Genomic DNA, 16445 nt, shown 5'->3' on the forward strand with positions numbered 1-16445 from the left:
AACGAACAAAAAAAAAAAATTGTTTAAAAGCTAAGTGGAGGCCAACTGAGAATTGAGTTAAGGGGAGCCACCAATTCCTAAATTAAAGCTTCAGAAAACCTCTGCAGCTCCCCCAGAGCTGCCCCAGAACTGCAGCTCACAGCGTGCCAGCCGTGGCAGAGATGTTATTAGCTGAGACAGAGGAAAATACACTTTCAGTTATTACATGCTAATAAAGCACAAACTAAACAAATTTAGGCAACAGGAGCAATTATGCCATTAAACATTTAACTGCAAGATTGATTTTTAAATTACTAATAATCTAAACCAAAGTGTGTGTGCACACACACAAAGAGGAAGGGGGAGGGAGGTAGTTTTACCAATTGAATCTAATCAAGGCCTCAGTTCAAATGCGTGGCTGTAAATGTCAAAATATGTAAAATCTGATGCAAGAGCATGAGTGGAACCAGGATGGATGAGCTTTCCTCACTTGACCAGATTCTTCTGGCTGGGAGGAAGTGGAACACATGGGGTGGGGGGAACTTGGGGAGCTGGGTTACCTCCAGAGCTCCCTTTGGATACTGGTCTGTGTTCCTGAGCTGCCTTTTGGAATGGGCAGGGAGCAGTGAACTGAGGCACAAACTGTGGGCTCAGCCTCGTGCTCGCCTGAGCCCTTCCACATTCTGCTGCTGTCACCTGCAGAAGAGGATGAGCTGGGAGAGAATGGAAAAAATTCCCATCTTCACCTGAAAAAAACCTGATTTCTCTTCCTGGGCTGCAGCAGAAGGTGGGTTTGAAGATCAGAGTGGAACACTGTCACAGCCCCAGGCTTGTATTTGTTTTCAGAGTTAATGGCAGGGCTGCTCCCTTCGAAAAAGGTATAAATCTTAATCAAATAAAACTGATGTGCTGCCATATTTACCCAGTCTCACTGGTTGTCCTACATCATGTTTTAGCATATAAGTTACATGACAGAGTTATCCAGGGGTTGCCAGCTGACACAGAAACAAACCCTCATGTTAAATTGCCTGCAGATGTCCTCTTCCAACTCCTGTAAGGAACTTCTACCAGTTCTCTCTCTCCCCCCCACCCCCTTTTCTTTCTTTCTTTTTTTTTTTTTTTTTTTTTTTTCCTTGTGTTAAATAAAAGCAGCAGAAGAGGGGGAAAACAATCTCAGTTGAATCTCTGTGCTGGTGCCTCTGTTTGCAGGACAGGAAGCCTTAAGAAGACAATGCAATTTATAGGCAGGCGCAGCAAAAAGCCCTGTAAGGATTTCCATGAGCCTTAGTGGACCAAATGAGTCGTGGCTCTTTCGAAGGCTGGAGCTGACTGAATAATGCCAAGTCTAAGGCTGCCAAGGTGGGCTTTTCAGAAGATTCAGACCTGAGGAGGTGAGAAGATCTTTATGTTCTGTTGGCTGTGATTTATCCGATGGTAGAATTTATGGTTAGAGTTTCAACCAGGCATCCCGTTTCTTCGGGTAGTAATCTAAAGAAATGAGGATTTTTTTATCTGATGGATTTAAATTCTTGCTCTGTTTGGCAGAAATCCCCACGTAAGGTTGTGACATTCTTGAAAACATTCACTGTTTTCATTTGCATAATTAGGAATCTTTGTTTTGTTTTCATTGTATGAATTTACTGGAGTTTGTGAACCTTTTGCCTGGCTGTCTCCCTTGGTTGGGGAAATCACAGAATGTTGTTTCTTTTCCCTGGCTGGAGGAGTATGGGCTATTTATGCTCGGTTTTAAAATAGACTTTTCTGTGAGTGCTTGCGCTGCTCTTTGCAGTGGGATATTTCTGGAGGATCAGCCTGGCCAAAAGCAATTGCGAAAGGTTAGTAGAGAGCAGAGCTCCCATTTAAACACCTCTGTGAAGGAGCAGCCCTTCAAAAGCTGGGAGTGCCAAGCAACTCCCACTTGGAACAATGGGAGCTGCTGAGTGCCCACAGCTTCCGAAAATCTGCCCTCACATGGCTTCAAAAGGAGATTAATTAGCAAGTCCAGCAAAACGAGTTTTTTTTTTTTAGAGTTGCATAATTCTTTTGCTGGACTTGCTTAGTTCTGCGTAGAGAATATTGCACTTGAGCTGTGCTCAGCAGTGGCAGGTGGTGGAGGTTCCTCCTGGGAAGGTGGAGCTCCAGGTGGGTTGGGAGGCAGGCAGGTGTTTCCCGAGTTTTTTTCAGGAGAACTTTGGCCAGGAATGTTGAACTTCACTGGGCAGGTAGAAGGAAAAGCCCTGGGGAGCTCCCTCTGTAACAACCCCAAATGGATTTTTTTTTTTCCTGTAGTTTTCCCATTTGTCTTAAACTGCTTCGGAAGTGACATAAATGAAACCAGAAAAGGCCTCTCTGGCATTACTGAAATAGGGATGTCCAGATGGGAAATTACAGTAATATCACTTGTGCATTCAAACTTCACGTCCTGTGCAACTTCCATGTGTGGGCAAAGGAGATAAATTCGCTCTCTGGAGCTACACATGCGCTCCTCTCTTTTGATTAAGCCTGAAACACATTTCTCTTCCCTTTCTGTGATCATGGAGTGAGGTCTGCAGGAAAAACAGGATTAGAAATTAATGTTTTGGGGGCTGTATGTCCAAACTAAGTTATCCTTGTAGCTTTCTGTAATGCTTTTTTTTTTTTTTTTTTTTTTTTTTCCAATTCAATTTGTCACAAATCACCAGCAATTTTTTTCATTAATGCAGACCAGGAGCAATAAGAGCATGCTAAAAACGAAGGAAGATTACTCCTGAAAATCAAATAACGACATTTGGCTATTGTTCCTTTTCAAACATGGCAAGCAGGTTGGCGACCAATATGTTTGCAAACGACCTAAGTCTTCCCTTCCAGTGGTAATCCGTATTCTTTTGAAAAGCTAATAAAAGTGGTGTATGAAAGAAATTCCTGGGGCACTGCAGAACTCACCCTCCTAGGGAGAGAGCCAGATGTGCTGGTTAATAACCTTGCAGGCATTCAAAGCCAGGGCAGTAACTTGGTATCACCTAAGCCAGACGTTGTGTGTTGGTGCAAGGCAATATCACATCCTGGTCACATTCACAGCAGAGAGCTGCAAGACATGTGGAGTCTTATTAAAGGAAAGGGGGCAGGGGGGTAGGGAAAAAAAAAAAAGAAAAAAAAAAAAAGAAGGAAAAGAAAAGGAGGGGACAGGCAGAAGGCGAGGGAGACAATGTGTCTGTCCTGAGAAGCTGCAAAGGAGCAGACACACTGCTCCACATGTGCATTAGTCTGTCAGCCTGGATTCTGCTCTCCAGATGTTGGGGTGGATCCTATGGCAGGGACTACGGGGGGAAAAAGGATTTTCAAAGAAATCACATTTCAGGGGTGAAATGAACGTCTCTGGGTTTTTAAAAGTGCAGTCGCTCGGCGTGTGATTTTTCAGAGCGCTTTAGCGAAATAACAAATTTAAGATTTAATGGTTTTTACAGGGCTTGCTTGGCAGCGCCTCCTCCAAACACAAATGTTTGTGTGCGAAACTTGTCAGTGGCTTTTAGAACCAACATGCCTCAGAGTAAAAAGCACATTAAAGTTGTTCTCCGACCAGTCCTACTGAACTGAAAATTGTTTGTGGCGGGGGTCCCGAAATCTGATGGATCTTTCTCAAGGCTCCCAGTCAAACCCTCTGAGAGCTTTTGGCCATCACATCAAAACGGTGCTTGTGCATAACAAAAACATCTATATTTGCAGTGGCAATCAGAATACATCAGCGTCAAGTTGGGATTTTTTTTTTTTTTTTAAAGAAAAACGCCAAATTTGCTTTCCCAGGCGCGGCAGAAAAAATAAATCACTTTGTGGCATTTATGGTATATTTGTAACCCGAAACTGGTGGCTTCGCGTTACCGGGCACGACGTGTGCGGCGGATAAACAAACACTGCACCAAAAAAAAAAAAAAAAAAAAAAAAAAAGGACAAAACCAAGCTTTGTCTGCCTGACACTTCACCTCTGTGACCGGGATCCCACAGCCAGGGCCACATGTGCCTTTCTGCTGAGTTTGTGTTTAGGCAGAGCTGGGCTCAGCCCTGGGCTGGTGGCAAGGCTGGGGTGTTCCATGGGACACCAGGGATGAGGTTCGTGCCTGGCCAGCCGTGGCCACTGTGAAGGGACAAGGAGAACATCCATGGATAAATATTTGTGTGAATCCATTGGACAATGTGGCTGTTCTTGCCTGGAGATCTTTGATGAGGCCCAGGAATGCAACACTGACGTGGAAAGATGGTGATACACAGATATTACCAAACTTTGTGTTCATGACTGATTTGAGCCTTTGCAGGAGTGTGGATACATGAAAACTCCAGTCATGGATTTGCAGTCGTTTTGCAAATAGAAATGAGGCAATTTGATGTCAATATTAGGACAGAGCGCTCTGGAAGCAAACTGGATGTTTTCATACATAATCATGGCTTCAGTAAAATTGTACATTTACAGAGACAGCTGGTGTGCCTTTTCCTGAGTTGGAATAGGATCAGCTGAGCGGGGCTTCAGTGAGAAATCTCAGTTTGTAGTTTTGGTAAAAGCCAGAATCACAGATAGAGATTTCTTAGTGGTATTTTGCTGTTGGATATGATCTTGGCTCTGCTGGGAATCCCCAAAATGAGTAGACCTCTTCAGTCCTTCCTTGCATCCACCACACAAAGTACACGGGGAGGTGCAGCACCATTTGACCGGGGTGAAAATAATATTTTCCTTCCTGATGCAGCCAGGTGGAATGTCCAGGTGTGCCCCACACACCTCAGATGGGCTGAGGGCTGCTGGGGCTCCGTGGGTGAAAGCTTTCCAGGCTGAGCTTTCCAGGCTGAGCTTTCAATCATCACACACTGGTGTTTGTCAGAGGGAGAGCCCTGGAGCCAGCCGGGTGTGATTCATCCCTCCCAGCAAAGCCTCTGAGGCAATCTGACATTATTCGGGCTGATATCATTAATTAATGAGGGCTGAATGTTATTCTTAGACGCTGGGTTGAGTATTGGGTAGGGAAGCCTATGAAAGGGCTCTTTGATTTTGGAAAATTCCTACGGCGCTGTCAAATTTGCTCGCAAAATTAAATCATCTGCCAACTTTCCAAGTTAAGGAGCACATCCCCTTCTGAAATCTTGACTGAGTCTCCTCAGTGCCTTCTTGGGATCAAGGGGTTTTTGGATTTATATTCATGCCAAACGAAAATGATAGATAGCCTCCAAAAACCAGTCGTATTAAATCTACCAGGCAGGCTTTGGAGAAAGTGTTTCTCTTGGTTTGCTGTAGCACAGTTTTGATCCTCCCTCACCTTTGGTTTTGGCTGTGCTTGGTTTAATGTGCTCAAGGGTAGGAAGGAACCAAATCCCAGAGTTTTTGTGGAGTCTGTGAGTTGTTCACCTCATCATGCCTGGGCGGTGTGACCTGCAGCCCCTCCACCACGGGGTGTGACCATACAGCTCAAACAACCCCAAATTTAATAGGTTTTTTTTGTCTGGTCTCAAAAAACTTGCTCCAAAGCAAATTTAGGAGCAGCTCTCCTTGCTCCCAGCACTCCCATCTTGGGGGCTGGCACTGCTCTCTCTCCCCAGTGCTTTTCCTACTTCTTTTCCTGCTCCCTGGATGGACCTTGCAGGTGTCCAGAGTTAGCCCAGCCTTTGCAGGCCTCTGGCAGCAGATTTATAAATGAGATGCTGCCATTTCAACAGCAGGGCTGGGAGCTCAGGAAGCGCCGTGCACGTGGGGGGTGGTCACACATGGATCCCATTGCAGCCCTAATAATGCTGGGATGGGGGGAGAGGGCTGAGGGGCTGCTGCCAGGTCAGCTCCTTCCCTGCTTCATCTGTCTCCAGGCTGCTTCGTGTAAACAGGGGGGTCCAGGCCTGGCCAGTTCCTCAGTTTGTTCTTCTTGACACAGTTTTGGGACAGGGAAGTGGCAGATGTGGCCAGCAGCGCTGAGTCCACCCTTTAGGGTTGAATTAATGTGCTTTTGGGAGGATAACCTCCTTAGTGATGGTGATTGTGTCACCAGAAGTTCTTCTGGGACAGGGTTTGGACCTGGGGGTGCTGGTGCCAGGGGCTGGACACGAGCCCAGGGGTGCCCAGGTGGGCAAGAGGCCCCTGGGCTGGGTGAGGAATTGTGTGTCCAGCAGGAGCAGGGCAGGGATTGTCCCTCTGTGCTCCAGGGCTGTGTCCAGCTGTGGCTCCTGCAGGAGAGCCCTGGAGGGGCTGGAGCGTGTCCAGGGCAGGAGCTGGGGAAGGGGCTGGAGCCCCAGGAGGGGCTGAGGGAGTTGGGAAGGGGCTGAGCCTGGAGAAAAGGAGGCTCAGGGGGGACCTGGTGGCTCTGCACAAGTCCCTGCCAGGAGGGGACAGCCGGGGGGGTCGGGCTCTGCTCCCAGGGCACAGGGACAGGAGCAGAGGGAACGGCCTCAGGCTGGCCCAGGGGAGGCTCAGCTCGGCCAGCAGCAGGAATTTCCCCATGGAAAGGGTGCTCAGGCCTTGGCACTGCCCAGGGAGGTGGTGGAAACCCAAGGAACACCTGGATGTGGCACCCAGTGCTCCGTTTGCCAAGGTGGGGCTTGATGGTTTTGGAGGTCTTTCCCAGATTTCCATGGGTCTGCACTGTGGATCAGGTTTTTGTCTCTCAGCTGCAGCACTTTGTGCTCAGTCTCTGGGATACGTGTGCCTGCACACACACACAGCTGGGAGCAGAGCAGCAGCCACCTGAGCTGAATAAAGCATGAGAGTGTTTACTACTTGGGAGAAAAAACAAATCTGTTATGGATTGTGCTGATTATAAAGAGCCCTGACGTGGTACCATGCGTTCAGCAGCAGAAAGACCTGAGTTATTTGGATCCCCCATTTGGTTTGGTGTGGCTCACATCCATGAACCAGGCTCTAATCTCCAATTCTGGCTGCTGGAGGGAGGATTTTTTTTTTTTTTTAGGGATGTGTGTGTGACTTTCTTTAGATATCTGCTCTAGAGGCGCCCTTAAAGCATTTTGCTTCTGTTGCCAGGATCAACAGACGAGGTGCTGGAACAAACTGATAAATTAAATAGCAACAAGTTACCCAAACCTAATGGTATTAATCCAGGAGTTTTGAAAGGCCTGAAGAATGAAGTGCCTGAGCTGCTCACAACACAAATGTATGGACCCAGGGGAAGTGGGGAACTTAAGAGTGACAGTCTTTGTACTTACTTCTTAAAACAAACAGGAGAGCAGAGCTGGGAAGCACCTCCAAGCCTTACTGCAGGGCAAAAATAACACCTAACCAGTCGCAATAATAAACAATGGCAAAGTTATAAATACACCTCCTCCATCAACCATGTGAAATGGGACGTATATTTTCCGAAGGAAAATTGGAAGTCTTTGTTGTAGCACAATTTTTAGGTCGCACAAGAAAAAAAAAGAAAAAAAAGAAAAAAGAAAAGAAAATTAAAAAAAAGCAGATTTGAAAGAATGGGTTTATTAGAAAAAAAAAAGCTTGAAATGCTTTCTTGTCAAAGAAAAAAGTGACATTGGGTCAGCCGTTAAAAATGGATAGGAAAGAAACAAGGAAAACTAACAAGGAAAAATCCTGAAAAAAATAGTCAAAACTGATTTTTCAGGCTGGCCCTCAAGATCAGTAGCAGGGTGTCTCACATTGCATCCTAAAACTGGCCTTGTTTAATCCATTGGGTAATGAGCTGGAAAGCAGGAAGCGAGACCCCAGTCAGATTGGAGATTCTATCCATGGTCGTGTATTTTTTAGGTTATTCAGGACAAACTGAAGGAAATACAGAACGTTTCACCAAGCCAAGCAGAAAGCGCTGCACTCTTGACAAATCCATCTGAGAAAGTAATGTAAAAAAAACCTGTGCCATTGAATAACTATCACTGCAATTAAATCCACTGAAAAGCACTTTTGAGACACTGCATTAATCTTCTGCCATGCTGAAAACTGGTCTCTGGCTCTTTGCTTATCAGGTTCTAATTTATAGTGAAATACGAACCTGCGTCCTATGACAACCATTTCTCTTTGATAACCTTCTTAAAAGTTTTTCTGCACAAACTCCTAAGCCTGTGGTACACTTGTATTCTGTCTGGGCCAGGCAGTGATCCATGTGCTGCAGTGGCTGACAAATGGCAAGGATGGTAATTAATACCATAATCAGCTTTTGGAGCTGCTCAGATGGTGTAAAAATGCTTGGGGTTTGATTTGTATTAGAATAGAATCACAGAGAGTCACAGGATGAGTAAAGGGACCACAGTGGGTCACTGGTGTCACCTCCCTGCTCCAGCAGGGCCATCCCAGGGCACAGGGCTGTGTCCAGGGGACTCTGGAATATCCCCAGGGAGAGACTCCCCAGCCTCTCTGGGCTCTGCTCAGGGCTGGGCACTGCCCAGGGCACAAGTTGTGCTCCTGTGCAGGGGAATTGCTGGGCTCAGCCCTGCCCGGGGCTCTGGGGCCATCGCTGGGCCTGGAGCAGAGCCTGGGGCTGCTCTGCCCTCCCTGCACACAGGGACAGACATGGGGACACAGGGACAGACATGGGGACACGGGGACAGACATGGGGACAGACATGGGGACACAGGGACAGACATGGGGACAGACATGGGGACAGACATGGGGACACAGGGACAGACATGGGGACACAGGGACAGACATGGGGACAGACATGGGGACACAGGGACAGACATGGGGACACACAGGGACAGACATGGGGACAGACAGGGACACACAGGGACACACAGGGACAGACATGGGGACACAGGGACAGACATGGGGACAGACATGGGGACACACAGGGACAGACATGGGGACAGACATGGGGACACAGGGACAGACAGGGACAGACATGGGGACACCCAGGGACAGACAGGGCTGAGGGCTCCTCTCAACTGGGGCTCCTCTCCAGGCTGAAGACTTTTCAGAAAGAAAGAAATGAAATATAAAAATGAAACTCACAAGAGCTGATGGTCAGCGATGTGTTAGAAATCTGCTTTATAGGTCTCTCCTGGCCAAGGAAATGTCACTTGTCCAGTGACAGTGACAGTAAAGGTCTCTGGCCATACCATCAAGTGCAGTCCTTGGAAAAATGCTTAGAGGGAGCCCTGGGGTTAGCCTGTGGCCTCTGCAAGTTGTTGTATCAGGCAGTGAAATTTCTGCTCAGCTTCCATTTCTGCATTTGCCTGTGGACTGGGCACTGGAAAGGGACTGATGATCCCTCTGGCCTGGGAGAACAGTGTGGAGCAGGAGGAATCCGTGTGAGCATCCTTCCCATCACATCGCTACCTTCAGGCACAACCTCAGGCATTCACTGCAGGATGAGAGAATAGTTGGTTCCTGTCCCTTGAGGAAACCTTTTCCTTCCCAGCGGAGCCTGCCAAGGCACGGGTGTGACCTGAAGTGTGCACAGCGTCTTGTTTTGGGGGTCTGGCCTAAACCCACTGCTAAACAAGCACCTGTCTGCTGAGGTGGGTTTAAACTGGTGGAGTGGATGAGGCAGCTCCTATGTAGAGCTTCCTCGGCTCTCAGATACATCAGCACCTGGGGAGCTGCTTAAAGCAGTGGCCACGTGCTTCATTCAGAGTTTCCATCGGTGTCAGTTCAAGCAGAGGGAGCCAGGTTGATTTCCCACCTATAACAGTGAGATCCCAGTGTGTGCCCTGAGCTCCCTCTGACCAGGAGCTGCAGTGGCTGGCACTGCCTGCCCAGGGCCATGTGCTTTGGAGGATGTGTCCTCTGCCTCCCCATCTCCCATTATTTCTGCTTCCTGATGTCCTGCAGATGAGGCTTGTGAATCTCTGCTCCGAATTCCATGCCATGACTGTCACACAATCCCAAATTACTTCAGGTTGGAAGGGATATCTGGAGATCACCCACTCCAACCCCCTGCCAAGGCAGGGTCACCTGGAGCAGGCAACACAGGGAAGTGTTTGGAATATCTCCAGAGGGAGATTCCACACCTAGTTTTGCTCCCTCCATGGAAAGAAATTTTTCCTCATGCTGAGGGGGAACTTCTTGAATTTTAGTTTATGGCCAGTCCATAAACTCCTCATCCTGTCCCTGGGCATCTCTGAAAAGAGACTTTATGTCTTTGGGATCAAGATCCATCTCCCCTAACTCTGAGAGCTAAAACTGTCTTGAGAGCTCATGGAAATATTGGCATATCCTGAGAGTATTTAATCTCATTTTAAAATAGATTTCAAAGGAGCCTAGGCAACAGTTCTAATCTAGATGTTGAATTTTTGGACAGCTAAGGTAAGGTAACGATAATCTCTCTAAAGGATTTGCATACATTGCTGCTGCTTGATTCTTTACTGGAGAAGTGCATTCACAGTCTTGAAGAGTTCCCTTGAAATAAAATTCACATGGCAGCTTTATAACTATGGATCAGATGGAATAAAAGTTCTACCAAATACATTTCAAATGGCTGTCTTGGGTAGTTTTAGCACCCAGTTAAAGGTATCAGAGGTACGGGGATTAGCAATTCAGATTTACAAATTGCTACTTTTGTTTTGATGTTTTCTGTGTGAGATAGGAGGGCAAAAATCTCTCATGGGGCTGTGATTCTTTGAAGTTTCATAATTCTCTCCTGTATGTTAATTTTCCTTTGACCAGTACTTGTGGAATTACATATAATTCTAAAAATATATTTCATACTGTCGCTTTAGGAGCTCAGTGAAATGTCGTGCATTAACACTTGATATCTGCTTGATCTCCCTAAAAATTAAATAATTTTATCTTTATTTTTTTCTCTGTGACAAAAAATGTCCTTTAAAATAGGTCCAAGTGCACAACCCTCCAACCAAGGCTGATGGTATCATTCCCAGCTAGGATCCCTGTGCCTCTGGCAGATTTTAGCTTTTCCTGACAAGGAGGTACTTTATTCCTGGCCATTTGCACCATATGGTGAGGAACTGCAGCTTTTATCCTGAAGCAATCCCTGAATGCTTTTCAGACAATTTTTATAGGGGGAAGGTGTGGCAACCACTCAGAGGAAATGGTTGCCATGTCCCTGCAGCCTCTGGAAAAGTCTGCAGCACTTCTGAGCAACTGGCACCACTCTGCAGATTGTTGGTAATTGTGATGACATTGGTCATGGGAGGCTGTGAGGTTTTTATCTTCTTTTCTTTGTGTTAGAGCTGGGATTAACACACAGGAGTTGCAGTTTTGTGTTGGGACTCAGTGTTTATTAATTCTTATCTGAAGCACAGTCTCACAGATTGTGAGCTCTAACTAACGAGATGGAAAATAGAGGTGTCTCTAACTCTTTCCGAGGTTATTTAAGCACTAATCACCCAATTAAAAGATGACACCTAGATTGTTTATACTTTTGACCCAATAATTGACCAGACAAGGTCTGCAATGTGAGTCTTTTTCACCCAATTAGAAAAAACCATCCGAAACCACCAAGAAGAAGGTGAAGAAGAAGGACTTAGACAATGCCTTAAATCCTCCATATTGCCCCATATATATTACTATATACTAAAACCTGAATTTTCAGCTTCCAGAATTCCAACATCAGGCCCTCAGTGTGAATAAACAAGGTGTGAATAAACTGCATCCTGAGCAGGCTCCTCTCCCTTCCCACTTCAGGATGAGGGGAAAACAAAACAGGTTTACTTTTGCCTTATCCTTAGAGTCAACATCAGGTGGAGGCTACAACCCAGGTGGTCTCTGTTCTGTAGATATATAGAATATCCTGAGTTGGAAGGGACACACAAGGAATATCAAAGTCCAGCTTCTGTCCCTGCATGGATACCCCAACAATCCCATCCCTGGCAGCGCTGTCCAAAGGCTCCTGGAGCTCTGGCAGTGCCCATTCCCTGGGGAGCCTGGGCAGTGCCCAGCACCTCTGGGGGAAGAGCCTTGCCCTAAAATCCACCCTCAATCCCTCCTGGAACAGCTCCAGCCATGCCCTGGGTGCTGTCCCTGTGCCAGCAGCAGAGATGGGAGCTGTCCCTCGAGAGGAGCTCTGCCCTCAGTGTCCTCTGCTCCAGCTGGATGAGCCAAGTGCCCTCAGCCTCTCTCCTCTCCTCAGCTCTTGATCTTCAGACAGATGCTCATCTCTGCCAGTTGCCTCTTCCATGCTGAGGTCTCCCTCTGCTTCAGTCACCTGCTGTGCAGGGGTGAGATGGCACCTGGCCAGAAAAGGAGACAGAAGTATTTCCCCACTTCATGAATCCTTTTAGGAGGATGAATTTATCGGGGAAAGAGCTGCCATGTAGAGGCAGAAGTTAAAAACAAAGAAACACGAGAAAAATTTCTGAGGTAAACCATCCCAGTGCACAGGATTGTGTTCAGAGGGATCTGGAATATCCCCAGGGAGAGACTCCCCAGCCTCTCTGGGCTCTGCTCAGGGCTGGGCACTGCCCAGGGCACAAGTTGTGCTCCTGTGCAGGGGAATTGCTGGGCTCAGTCCCTGCCTGGGGCTTTGGGGTCATTTCTTGGCACCACTAAGAAGAGCCTGGTGCATCCTCTTGGCATCCTGCTGGATGCCCAGTGCTAGAGACCAAAACTTCCTGACATCATTTAAGATAAATCAAGTTAATAATTTTCCTTTGTGAAAGTTTCTGAAAGGAATTACCCTTCTCATGCCCCTCTTAAAATCTGTGGGATGTTTGAGTCAGAGATGTGGGGTGGCATCCATTGCCCTTCACACCAGAGGGAAATCTCAAACTCAAGAAAGGAACCAGCAGCTCCAAAATGATGTGTTGTTTTTTTTTGGTTTTTTTTGTTTTTTTTTTTTTTCTTTAAAAGGTGCAAATTCTCCTGATCTTATAAGTACATGCCTTAGTAGAGGCTCTCCAAGACAGGTTTAATGGGAACACTGGGATCTGGTACTGCAGGACTTCCCACAGCGTCGGCTGGGCTTTTCTGAACAAATATGATAAAAATGAGGACTGTGAGAGCCTGGGTGGAGCTGTGTAAGACAGAGTGTGTGGCTGACAGCATTTTTCCAGGAAACTGGACAGTGGGCCCGTGATTTCAGATGTTTTACTAGCTCCTGATGAGCAAACCAGGCTGGGTGAGGCTCAGATAACGCCTGTCCCCACTGTTACAGACTTTCATGTGGTTTAGATATAGAGCATTTAAATTGTTTTGGATGAGAGACTTTAATGAGGAGGCACTTTTGGAAGTGCTGGCTGTAATAGCAGCACTGTTAATATTACTGTTTTTGGCATGGCAGACACGAGAAAAGTATTTTTAGAGCCAGACATCTGAGAGGCTTGACAGGGGGTAGCATCTCTCCTCTCTGACTTGCTCTGCACGTGGCTTTAACTCAAAACCATTATTCCCTCTGGGCCAGCAAACAATTTTGGCTAAAAATTGCCTTGGATGTGGGAGACAAGGATCGGCTTCACACATGTGGGCAGAACCCACACATGATATTCCTCCCTCTTCCAGAGATAAGCTGTGAGGGAGTTTCCTGAAATACTTCACTTGATGGAGCAGAGGAAATGTTTTTTGAAGGGAGAGGTGCTTTAAAGAAAGGAAGGAATACATAATTAGGTAACTTTCATTGCTGTCAGCCTGCATTTTAATGACTTCGATTTTCAGGTAGCAAATCAGTAGAAATCCATCCTCAAAGTCTGTTGGCTGCTTCACTCCAAAGCATAAACATGTTTTCTTATCCAATCTGTATATTTATATTTGAGAGCAAAACTCTGGAAGAAATATGTTTAAAGTTTTGGTTTTGTTTCTGTTTTTCTGAGAAGCAAAAAAATTATAAATCCTTTAAAGAGACTGATGATATGAAATTGCTGTTTCAAAGGTGTTAATGAACCCACTGTCAGGAAGGCAATATTAAACTTCCCTGCTTTGAAGAGTTCCACTCTCTGAATGGAATAAAATTGAAGTAATGTAGGAGAATTACCTTGAAAGCTGGAAGTGGATGCTGAAAGCCTCTTCCCACCTTGATGATGATGATGATGATGATGATGATGATGATGATTGGTTCAGCATCAATGGGCACCAGATCTCAAAGGTGAAATTTGGCAGCACATTCCAGATGAGCAGAGCTGCAGACATTGTGAATGTGGCTTCTGGTTCAGGACTTTGCATTAAAGGTTTACCAACAGGAAATGAGGAAAAAGCATACTTTTTTTTTTTTTTTCCAGAGCTTTTTCTGCCTGAAACTAGATCTCAAACCAATATATAGACACAATAATAGAAATAGCTCCATTTACTGAGTGAAGGTTGGTGGCCCCTTCTAAAATCTGAGCAAGCCTGAACTTCACATCTGAGTAGGTGACTCCAGAAAGAGCCAATCTGACCAGCCTGGAGCTCTCAGATAACCAGCAGAAGCAGAAGTATTTCCCTTGCCTAAACTCAGATTTAGCCTGGTAGGCCAAAAAAAAATCTCCAAACTGACAGAAGTAGTTTAGTTTTGACACTGAGACTGTTTTGAAATCTTCCCCTCCTCACACACACGTGCAATTTGGCTGCTATTTATCACTTTAAATTGTCCCCTATCAAATATGAACAGTGTTATGAGTAGCTGGGATGAAGTGCAGGCTCTGAGGAAGACAGTGATAAAACTCCCCTGGCTTTAACAGAGACAGAATTTAACCCTCACCCTCTTTTTTTTCAGCCCTCTGTATATACTTCTGCTGGTGATGAACTGTATTTTTATTTTGCTATTTTATTTTGGCAGGCTTCAGTGCAAGATAATAGCATGTATTTTTAAAACTCAAGTTGCCAGCTTCGTAAAAGGAAATTAAACACTCACTTCCAAGCATAATTAGTCTATTAATAAAAGAGATAGTAGAGTTATCCAGAGAGATTACAAGATAAACTCATGAGTAGAGCTCTTAAGGCCAAGTGTTTGAGTATATTTTAAAAAACTGTTTAAGTCCTAAATACTTTTTTCTTCCATAGTTATCCATGAACATGGAGTTATTTTCTGCATATTTGTACAGATATGTACAGATATTTGTACAGATATTATTTTGAAGTATTTCACACATTGCATCAATCCATTCATAGCTTCAGCAAGCCCCAGCCTGAATTCACTAAGTTGATTTAAAAACTTGTACTCAAACTGTAGGACTGGTGGGCTCCCTGCATTTCCTGTAGTAGATTTTGTTAACAGATGATTGAAATGGTTCAAGCCACGGGCCAGAAACAAATCCAGCAGGGCTCATTTTTCCACTGGAATCATTCTGTGCAGAACTCCCACAAATAAATAGTTAGTGAAAAGTCACTTGTGTCCTGAGCCACCAAAGCATCACAGCCTTGCCATAATTTCATGTCAGTCACTTCAAACTGTGCCACATCAAAAACGAAAAAATATTTACTTTTTATACAACTGTAGAATATATGGATTGGCCATACTTATTTTGGAAGGCTGAGGTAGCACACAGGCTGGTAATTCCTCTTCTGTATGGAGTTATAAATACAGTCACTAATTGTGCTACATTTTAAGGGAGTTTGTAGAAAATTCTCCTGATTTTTACTAGCAGTGTTTATTGACTCTTGTAGATAAGGGATTAAAAATGAGCTTGTGAAATGTCAGAAATGCCAAACAGCAAATATTTTTTTAAGCATGCAAATATTTGCCTGCATTGATTCCTGTATTTTGACACATAATGATAAAGCATTCATGTGAGGAATAATACATTATACAAAACCACAATAATCACCAAGGTTCTGTAACATCTTTATGACATTACAAAATTCAGAAAGTGTAAACTTTGTTAGATTAGTAGTGGTGTAGTTTGACATAATAAACCGATTGGGAGATTTGGATGAAAAGCATTAACCTTGGCACTTCGGGGTTTTTTTGTTTGATTTTTTTTGAGGTTTATTTTCTTTGCTTTTTTAAAGAAAATGTGTACAAAGATTCATCTCTTGTAGAGGTTTTTTTGTTAGGTTTCATTTCATCTGCCTTCAGACATCTGTAATGTGGGCATTTAAACTATTTATCTGAGAGAATCACAGAATCATCGAGGTGGGAAAAGCCCCCCAGGATCCCCCACCCCAGTGCCACCAGCATCAGCCCAGCTCCTGTCCCCAAGGGCCACCTCCAGACTGTCCCTCTAAAGCTCACCTGAACTTCATCTCAGCCCTTTGGCTCTGGAGGAACCTGCCCTTGGGATGGGAGGGACCATCCTGGAGACTCCTCACAGCCCTCAAGGGGCTGAGGCTGGGAGCAGATGAATTGGGAGTTGTGGCCCCCTGAACATTTGGTGGATGTGCAGGTGCCTTGGGCTTGGATTCCATGGAATGCCCAAGGTGGGAAGAGCCCCTCAGGATCCCCCAGGGCCACCCCAGTGCCACCAGCATCAGCCCAAGGCCTGTCCCCAAGGGCCACCTCCAGACTCCTCCTGAACACTCCACAGACAGTGACTCCAAACCTCCCTGGGCAGCTCATCCCAAGGCCTGACCACTCTGCCAGGGAAATTTCCTTGCCCAATCTCCACCCTGAGCCTCCCCTGGTGCCATTGGAGCCATTTCCTCTCCTCCTTTCCCTGCCCCTCCTGGCAGGGACTTGTGCAGAGCCACCAGCTCC

At 45.7% G+C, this 16445-nt stretch overlaps 1 protein-coding gene across 3 annotated transcripts in view; it reads left to right on the forward strand.

Annotated features, from left to right (window-relative positions):
- Nucleotides 1-16445, forward strand: part of ERG (ETS transcription factor ERG) — a 142559-nt gene that overhangs the window by 48553 nt on the left and 77561 nt on the right. Inside the window, exon 2 of one of the 3 annotated variants that reach the window (XM_066314177.1) lies at nucleotides 1189-1370. The exons of the other annotated variants lie outside the window; for them this stretch is intronic. The gene's annotated coding sequence lies outside the window, so the exon portion shown is untranslated. The remainder of the gene's footprint in view (nucleotides 1-1188; nucleotides 1371-16445) is intronic. 3 annotated transcript variants of the gene reach the window in all.

The sequence above is a fragment of the Sylvia atricapilla genome, chromosome 2 (assembly GCF_009819655.1).
Source record: "Sylvia atricapilla isolate bSylAtr1 chromosome 2, bSylAtr1.pri, whole genome shotgun sequence".
Lineage (NCBI taxonomy): Eukaryota > Metazoa > Chordata > Aves > Passeriformes > Sylviidae > Sylvia > Sylvia atricapilla.